We start from the raw sequence: 10,222 nt of genomic DNA on the forward strand, positions 1-10,222 counted from the left end.
CTTTTGTTGAGCACTGTGAAAAATCTCTTTGAAAGTATTCCACTGTTCCTCAACTGTCCTACCAAATAGCCTGTGCTCCCAATCCACATTAGCCAACTCCTCCTTCATCCTGTTGTAGTCTCCCTTGTTCAATCATAATACACTAGTTTTAGATCTAACTATTTCATCCTCCATCTGTATGCGAAGTTCAATCATACTATTATCACTCTTTCCAAGAGGATCCCTGACTACAAGATTATTAATCTTATCTGTCCCATTGCACAGCACTAAATCTAAGATAATATTTTCTCTTACAGATTCACTAACATGCTGCTCAAGAAAACCATCACGGATGCATTCTATGAAGTCCTCCTCAAGACTTCTTTGACCAACCTGATTCACCCAATCTATGTGGAAGTTAAAATCTCCCATGACAACTGCTGTTCCATTCTTACAAGCCTCAATTATTTCTTGGTTAATCACCTATGCCACTGCAATATTTTTATTAGGTGGCCTATAGACAGCTCCCTTTACTATTCTTAATCCCTACCCCGATGGACTCAACATTCTGCTCCGTTCATCTTATAACATCTCTTACAATCGCCCTGATCTCATCCGTAATTAAGAGCACCACCCCACCTCCTTTGCCTTTTTGCCTATCTTTCCGTATTACCTGATACCCTTGGATATTTAATTCCCAGTCATCTCCACCTTGCAACCAGGTTTCTGTAATGGTCACTAAATCATATGCCTTGGTACTGATCTGAGCCACAAGCTCACTAACCTTGTTTCTAAAACTACGGGCGTTTAGATAAAGTGCCCTTATACGCATTGTCCTTTTAGAATCTAGTGACCTATACAATTTTTGCTTTTTACTTTTATGCACTCTACTCTTACTTTTTTCTTCACTAACTCTAGCTTTGTTCTCTGCATCACTTCCCTCTTCTTTTCTGTGTGGGCTCCCATCCCTCTGCCATATGAGTTTAAAACCTCCCCAAGAACACTAGCAAGCAATCTCCCTAGGACATTGATCCTGGTCCTGCCCAGATGTAGACTGTCTGGATGGTACTGGTCCCATCTTCCCCAGAAGCGGTTCCAATGCCCCAAGAATCTGAAACCCTCTCTCCTGCACCACCTTTGAGTTTGTCTTCCTTTGCAATAGTAATGGCACTCACTCCTGCTCTCTGACACTCACAGACATCCGGCACACTGCTAGTGTCTTCCACGGTGAAGAATGATGCAAAGTACTTATTAAGTTCATCTGCCATTTCTCTGTCCACCATTACAACCTCAACAGCATCATTCTCCAGTGGTCCAATATCAACTCTCACCTCCATTGCTCTTCAAATAACTGAAAAAAATTGAATGTCCTGCTTTATATGAATTCTCTTCCTTGGGATGCAGCACCAAACTGATTTTCCCAATCTACCTGCATATTGAAATGCTTCACGACAATTGTATAATTACCATTTTGGCATGCTTTTTTTCTTCCCTGTTGTCATTTGTAGCCCACATTTCGGCTACTGTTCAGAGACTCCCATTGGGTCTTTTTAACCTTACTCTTTCTTAACCCTACCCACAAGGATCCTACAACTTCTGATCCTACATCTCCTCTTTCTTGATTTGATTTCTTTTCTTACCAACAGAGCCACGCCACTTCCTCTATCCTTTCAATGCAATGTGTATCCTTGGATGTTAAGCACCTAATTATAATTTTCTTTCAGCCACAAGTCAGTGTTGCCCTGACATTATACCTGCCAATCACTAACTGCCCAACAAGATCATCTACCTTATTCCGTATACCGTGTGCATTCAAATATAACTGCTTCAGTCCTGTATTAGTCATATTTCTCTATTTTGTACCCCTTTATATGTCAACTCTAACTGCATTATTGCCCTATCATCTGCCTGCCCTTCCTAACAGTCTCACTACTGGGGTTGAGTGGGATCTGGGATCAGCCATGCTGGAATGGCAGAGCGGACTCGATGGGCTGAATGGCCTAATTCTATTCCTATATCCCATTGAAATCATTCTGACTGGGTCTATCACTGCCTGAATAAGATAAATGCACCAACCTTGTTCACTGGGCACTGCAGAGGGTGGTACAGTGCATCTGTGGATGTGAACTTCTCTCCAATGAGGACATGTATAGCAGTAGGTGCATAAAGAAGGCCTGGAAGACTGTTGGGGACTCCAGTCACCCCAGCCATATATTGTTTCAGCTGCTTCTGTCCAGCAAATGCTATCGCAGCATTAAAGCCAGGACCGACAGGCTATGGGACAGGCTATTCTTTCTACAAGCCATTAGACTTGTAAATTCACATGTCAGTACATTGTGATGGAATCATAATGCAAAGATTTCTACTCCCTCATGTTGTGGGATGGATATAAGATTTTAGGTAAATTCATTCAAATTCATTCATTCTTTCTTACCTTCAGTGGTCAGCAGCACTGGCAGCAATCCATAGATTATTACCATGGAGGTCCTGCTTTTCAGCTTTCTACTTAGCTCCCTAAATTCTCTCTTCAGGACTTCCTCTCTTTTCCTATCTATGTCATTCATGTAAATATATACCAGGACTTCTGGCTGCTCACCATTCCTCTTTAGAATGCCACGACCCTGATCTGAGACGTCCCTAACTTTGGCACCTGGAAGGCAACATACTATCTGGGTGCCTCTATCGCATCCACAGAATCTAATGTCTACTCCTCTAACTATGGAATCCCCTGTCACTCCTGTAGTCCTCTTCTCTGCCATTTCCTTCAGAGCTAAAATGCCAGACTCAGTGCCAGAGACTCAGTCGCTATGGCTCCCCCCCAGTGGGTCATCCCCCTCAACAGTATCCAAAATGGTACACTTACTGAGTAGCAGCACGAGTGAATCTGCAGATGCTGGAAATAAATAAAAACACAAAATGCTGGCAGAACTCAGCAGGCCAGACAGCATGTCTCACTTGCTGATTTCTGCCAGCATTTTGTGTTTTCACTTATTGAGTGGAATGGCCACAATGGTACAGGCAGTCCCTGAGTTACGAATGTCCGACTTAGGACAACTTAAGTACTCGTACTTACGAACGTAGAGAGGAGAACGCCATTGTCCATTTTAAGTCAGATCACGACACTGTCTGCCATTTTAAGTCTGATCACGACGCCGTTCGCGATTTTAAGTTGTTGCCCTAAACACTGTGTTGAGTGTGTAACTTTGTATTTGGTTTAAATATTTCTTAGCAAGATTCATCCTGATCCCCCTTTTCCAGTCAGCACCACCCCACTTGTCCCATTTAACCTGTCTCAGTGTGGGTGGACTTTAGGACCTGGAGTGACCCGCCGCCCACGGCTATTGCTGTAATTTTTATATTAAGTGCGATCGTGAACAATAGCCAGATCAGAAATGCTGATCAAGTCAACTAGTTCCTAAAGAGAACTCTGATAGGCCAATCAGACTGTTCACTGCTGCTCAGCGATAGAACATAAAATCCGCAGTTTTCTATTCTGTTGACAGAAAACGATCGCGATTGAAAATAAAGTAGAAATAATAAAGCGATTGGAAAGAGGTGAAATGTCATTGGTCATTGGAAAAGTGTTAGGCTACAGTCGGTTAACGATCGGACCAACTTTAAAGGATACAGGTAAAGGATAAAGTGAAAATAATGGAGCATGTGAAAGACCCTGCCTCGATGAAAGCTACAATTATTACTAAGCAATGCAGTGGTTTAATTATTAAAATACACATGTTTCTTAAGTGTTTTTTATGCATAGAAAGGTAAAATATGCACTATATACTAAGACAAATGTTTGACTAACTGATGCTAAATAATACTGTATGCACCTGTTCTGACTTACATACAAATCCGACTTAAAGACAGAGTCAGGAACGGAACTCGTTCATAACCCGGGGACTGCCTGTACTCCGTACTGGCTGCCCATTTCTATCTCCTACCAATATTCTGGTATTTGCCTTCTGCAACTTAAGTGTGACTACCTCCCTGTAACTCCTATACATCACTCTGTTTTCCATATGAGCCAAAGATCATCAAATTGCAGCACCGTTTCCTTAACATGCTCCCAGAGGAGCTGCAGCTTGTTGTGCCTGGTGTAGATGTGGTTATCTGGAAGGCTAGATGCTTCCAGAATTCCCACATCTCACACGAAGAACACAACACATCCCCAGAGCCATTCTCACTGATCTAACTATGCACAAACAGATGAAGAATGAAGAAGAAGAAGCTCGCCCAAGCCTGTACTCGACGAAGCTGATCTGGTCCACTCCTGCTTGACCATGCTTTAACATTTGTTGCTAATGAATCACGATTTGAATAGGCCGCAGGAAAACGCGAAAAGCCCGTGAATGCTCCTTTTTAAATCTCTCTCATCGACCTGTGAATTGCCTCCTCTCTCACTCCCGACTTAATTAGGCTGATGGAAAAAATGTTTCAATAACAATAACTTTTGTTTAACAATAACATTTCAAAAAATGGCCTTTCAATATTAGACACTAGGTTTCAATATAACCCCCCCCCCGCATTGTTCTAAACTCCAGAGAGTACAGGTTCTGATTCATCAAATGCTCCTCATACATTAACCCCATCATTCCCAGGACCATGGATCATTATCATAAACCTCCTCTGAACCCTCTCCAATGCCAACACATTCTTTCTTGGATTAGGGTCCCCGAACTGCTCACAATACTCCAAGCGTGATCTGATCAAAGCCTTTTAACCCTCAGCATTCTCAGATGGAAAATTATTAATATATTTAAAGTTCAACTTTTTGACTTGGATAGCCACAATCTACAAACATATAAAACAACAGATTTGTGGTCATCATATAGGGTTGGAGCTTTGTTAAAAGGTATTTCAAATCTGCAGTTTATGTGATAGGTTCTGGAGCATAACTGCTCCCAAAATACGTTAAATTGTTTCAGAAGAACCCTCTTTCCATTTCTTAAATCTGTTCTGGCATGCTATTTTCTGAATGGAGTATAATTCTGCAAGCAGGATGTACTGAAGGGTACAGATGTAATAAAAATCCATTCATCATGAACCTTTAATCTCTGTTCATTGCCAGTAAGCTCTGCAAATTGCCTCCGACAAGATCAGTTTCTGCTTCAGGATGAAGTTTTCCATCAACAAAGGTGAAAGCAAGCCCATTGGGACCAGTCTGTACAATGAAAGGTAAGTCAAAAAAATCCAGTCTGTTGCTTTGATAGAACTGAGGAGGAAGGAAGATGGTGAGGGTGCGTGATGGTTTATAACCTGACTGACAGAACACTGATGTAGGAAATGGATCAGCTCTCATTTAGCATAGACAACTGGAGCAGAATGGGTCACATGACCCACAGAGGAAAAGACTGCAGGAAGCCCCAAAAGCCTTTGCATCCTGTTCCTGTCATTCTCAGGCAGATTCATCATTTGCGATAATGTATACAGTATGTTCAATTGCTGGCCTATTCATCTCAAAATAGAACAATGGACATCAGTCAGAATACCTGGCATGTTTGTTAAACTTTGTAACCTTTCCCAGCATGTAAGTTTTCCCAAAGCAAATATTCAATCAGTTCCAAATTGGCAGCTTTTATAAGTGACCATCAGTTACTTTGTATCTCAATATTATTCTTTAAAGGGGAGACTACCTCAAATGAACTTCACTACGCTGACAATAAAAATAAATCATTTAGTCTCCAGAACAATGGATCAAAATTGTTTTGTTCAAAGCTAATTTTCTAACTGCATTTAGAGGTTTACAAGATAATCAGAAGTACTTATCAAAATTAATTTTATTAAGTAATTCCCATGACATGCACAGAGACTAACAATGTTCGATAGGAGATAAAAGTGTTATTATAGGTACTCAAATGAATTCAAACTTTTAAGCTGACATGATGTTTACCCTTTAGGGAGAAACAAGAAACAAGGGACCTAGTTTTAGAATAGGGAGTTGTCAATCAAGAGAGAGAACAAGAAGGAATTCTCTGATCTAGATAACAGCAAAGGTTGACTCTTTGAATACAGACAAGGCTGACTTAGACATATTTTTGCAAAATGGTGGAATTAAGAGGCATGGAGGCAGAGGAGAGGAGTTGAGGCAAAGATTAGATCAGCTGCAATACTGTTGGATGACGGAGTATGTTTATGGCTTGCTCCAGATTCTATTCGAACTGCAGCATGGAAGACCAAAGCTGAGAAAAATGCTGTGCCTTTTAGAACACTGGTCTGGAGTCAGTTGGAGTATTATTCTCGATTACTGGAGGGATAAAGCTGTTACAGAGAGAGGATCGAATCGATTTAGGAGAGCTATTCCTGAAATTAAGGACTACCACACAATAAGGAACTGGATAACTATATGGTGAAGAAAAAATTGAAAAGCAACAGAAAAAGAGCAGGGGATTGAAATTAATGAGGTGCTCTGATAGTGTGCCAGTATAGACCCTAAGGGCTGAATATACTCCTTCTAGCTCCTACCATTTAGTAATCAATAAAATCAAGTAGTCAAAGTAAATTTAATATCGGAATATGTATTATATTATACACTATCTTGAAATTCATTTTCTTGCAGGCTTTTACAGAAAAATGAAGAAATACAATAGAATTTGTGAAAAACTAGACACAAAGGCTGACAAACAATCAATGTGCAAAAGACAAACTGTACAAATAAATAAAAGTAATGCTGAGTTTTAGTCCTTGAAAGTGAGCCTGTGGGTTGTAGAATCAGTTCAGAGTTGAGTTGAGTGTATCCACACTTTTTCAGGTGTCTGGTGATTGTAGGGTAATGAATCTGGTGGTGTGGGATCCAAGGCTTCTCTGTCTCCTTCCTGAAGACTGCAGCGAAAAGAGAGCATGACCTGGATGGTGGGGGTCCTTGATGATGGATGCTGCTTTCTTGTGGCAGCTCTCCTTGCAGGTATGCTCAATAGTTCCTTAATATTGGTATAATCAATGAATTTCCAATTATGATTGCACAAATTTAAAATATAAGAGTTAGTATAGCTATAAGCTAAATTTAAAGCTCTTTGCAGATGGCATTCAGAAGTAAAAACAAGGTGCAGATTCAGCTAAGTTTATGCCTATGTAATCTATGAAGCAGCTGTGTGAATAAGGTTGTGCCTGTTTATAGACGGCAGGAATTGTCTGATTATGTATCGCACATGATATTCCGAGATCGGTTTAACAGACTGATCAGATTCCCCATCCTGTGCTTGATCTAATCTGATAAATACTTTTTGTTCAGATCCTTTTTATCTTTTTATTCCATGCATTCGTGAGCAATAGCCTCCCTTCTTCTCAGTGGATTAGCAATCCTTGACAAGTGAATAGAATTTATGTTGCACCTGACTCGTGCTGACACATTTGATATACAACACACTCTGGTATTAATTGGAGCAGTTGCTTCTTGTCTAACAGAATCATCAGAATTACAAAAATAAATTGAAGTTGAATGTAATTTCAGCTCACTCTTCTTTGATAGCAGCTAAATGTTCTCTCCCTAAAGAGAGAGTAACTCAATCACGGGGAAGTGATAACTACATTATGCTGTTCTTTAACCTACCGAAAATTGTATTGTATTCTATATTGTGAACATGGCTCTCAAGTGTTGCAGTGGGAGTTGAGAAACACAGTTTAGGGTTTTTCATAAATAGCTTCCTGCATGGAAAACACTTCAGGCTGTTAGAAATTGCCTCTTTTGTGTACTGACTGCCTTTTCTGTTGTCAGGTAGAGATCCACTGAGCACACAGCTCCGCACCAAGGAATTATTCACCAGGGGCTGCTGATGGATATAAACCAAAGTACTCTCAAATAATGCAGTTACACATGACTGGGATCAAATGGGCTTTCAGGCAATTGGTCATGTTGTGACCAGGACAGATTGAGGCAGTCTCCTATATCAGGCTATCTTGTAGTAAGTATCAGAATGGGATGGCCAACTGTGTCGGTCTGCAGGACCGTCTTATACGTTTGGTTGCATTTCAGCACAGTGATTCTAGATTAATCTCTTTTACAGGATAGCTTTGTACTTTGTTCTCTTTAGAGGATAAGCCCATAAGGAACATTAGTATTGATTGTGATTAAGGAGGAATATCATCCTTTTCTGTGTCAGCATACTTTAAAAGAGCATGAGTGATTTGCATCTTTGTTATTCTACTTTTTTTCTGTATTAGAATCAAAATCAGAATCAGGTTTAATATCATTGGCATACATCATGAAATTCGTTGCTTTGTGGCAGCAGTACAATGCAATACATAAAAAAGCTGTACATTACAATAAGAAATATATATTTAAAACATTAAATTAAATAAGTAGTGTAAATAGAGAGCAAAAATAGTGAGGTAGTGTTCATGGGTACATTGTCTGTTCAGAAATCTGATGGTGGAGGGGAGGAAGCTGTTCCTAAAAGCTGAGTCTTCAGGCTCCCATACCTCCTCTCTGATGGTAGCAATGAGAAGAGGGCATTATTAGCATGTCAAGAATAGAAATTATTAACAAGAAAATATTGCTGACTTTTAAAGGTGTAGGTTTAGAATAAATATAGCTTTTATCAAAGAAATCAATGATATTGTTTTAATGTTAGAGTTAAAGAGAATCAGAAGCAGAATCAGGTTCAATATCACTGGCATTCAGTATGCCATGAAATTTGTCGTTCTGCAGAAGTAGTATATTGCAATACGTAACAATGAAAACTATGAATTACACTAAACACACATATATATTTTGCAGTTCAATTAAATAAGTAGTACAAAATAAAAAGTAGTGAGATAGTATTCGTGGGTTCAATGTTCATTCAGGAATTGGATGGCAGAAGGGAACCAGCTGTTCCTGAAGTGTTGAGTGTGTGCCTTCAGGCTCCTGTACTTCCTCCCTGATGGTAACAATGAAAAGAGGAAATGTCCTTGGTGTAGGGGTCCTTAATGATGGATGCAGCCTTTCTGAGGCATTGCTTCCTGAAGATGTCCTGGATATTTTGGAGGCTAGTGCCCATGATGGAGATGACTGAGTTTACAACTCTCTGCAGCTATTTTAATTCTGTGCAGTAGCCAACCACACGCCCTGACCCCCCACCCCATACCAGACACTGATGCAGCCAGTAAGAATGCTTTGTGCAGAAATTTACGAATGTCTTTGGTGAAAATCATAGAAGAAAACTTGTCTCTTATCAGTTTTGACTGAGTTTGACATTTCCGTCTAAGGTGTTTAGACCAGGCATGGGCAAACTACGGCCCTTTAAGCTTTTTAATCCGGCCCGCAGAACTTCATATGAATAAACCTTGTTAACATTTTTTTCCCCGCAATTCTGGCGTTTTCCCAATAGATGACGCACTCTATATACATTGACCTTTGTTGAGGTGCAGCATATTACTCCACATTTGTGCTTTACTCTTTGTCCGGCTCGACCTATTTGTGTGAACAGGCGTTCAGCGTCATGAACATCAACAAAGCCAGCCACAGATCCAAGTTAACTGATCAACACCTCAGATCCATCCTGAGAATCGCCACAACAAAACTAAATCCAGACTTTGATGCGCTGGCTAAAAAGGGAGACCAACAACATTGTTCACACTGAAATTAAAAATAAGTTTCTTCGTTGTGTTATGCAAAAAATGCATTTGAAAATATTTTTTTCAATAAGCCTTACATGTTACATGTCATTTCTGTTAAGTGATGGACATGAGTAGTGCGCAGGTGCACGTACGTTCTCAAAATAAAAAATGCGCTCCAGATCAAATAATGCGCTCCGCATACTGGCACGCTGTCACAGTTCTGTCTTTGTGCTGGTCGTTGTTGAGTTTTGGCACAGGGGACAATTGAATAAGAAGGAGCAGGACAAGTAGACCTGCATCTCCTACCGTTTTTGAAATAAAGACAGTCAGGAGGAGAGTGATGATGATAATATCTTGAAGGATAACAGAATTTTCAGTGCTTTAAAATAATAACTGTTACTATTAAAAAAGCTGTGTTTTATTCATTTAATTTTCAGTGTTTTAAAAGTCATTTCAATAAATAGCTAAAAACCATGGGACTTCAAAGACAGATATTTTGTTGTAAAGCATTTGTTCATTTTCAATTGAAATTAAAGCAGATGTTTTCTACATATCCCATGATATTTTATTTTCTCTTATGAGGTGTATTACCAAAACACTCCGTCCATCTGCTCCTGGTCCGGCCCCCCTGTCAAATTTTAGAACACTTTGTGGCCCACAAGTCAAAACGTTTGCCCACCTCTGGTTTAGACACTGCTCATTATTAAGT

General features: G+C 39.9%; 1 long non-coding RNA gene across 1 annotated transcript; it reads left to right on the forward strand.

The window, feature by feature from the left end:
* The first annotated feature begins 5,128 nt into the window (after positions 1 to 5,128).
* On the forward strand, positions 5,129 to 7,779 carry LOC132398943 (uncharacterized). The gene is made up of 3 exons (XR_009513850.1): positions 5,129 to 5,154; positions 6,728 to 6,880; positions 7,691 to 7,779. It is a non-coding gene; the product is annotated as an uncharacterized LOC132398943 (long non-coding RNA).
* The last annotated feature ends 2,443 nt before the right edge of the window (positions 7,780 to 10,222 follow it).

Source organism: Hypanus sabinus, chromosome 9 (assembly GCF_030144855.1).
Source record: "Hypanus sabinus isolate sHypSab1 chromosome 9, sHypSab1.hap1, whole genome shotgun sequence".
Classification (NCBI taxonomy): Eukaryota; Metazoa; Chordata; class Chondrichthyes; order Myliobatiformes; family Dasyatidae; genus Hypanus; species Hypanus sabinus.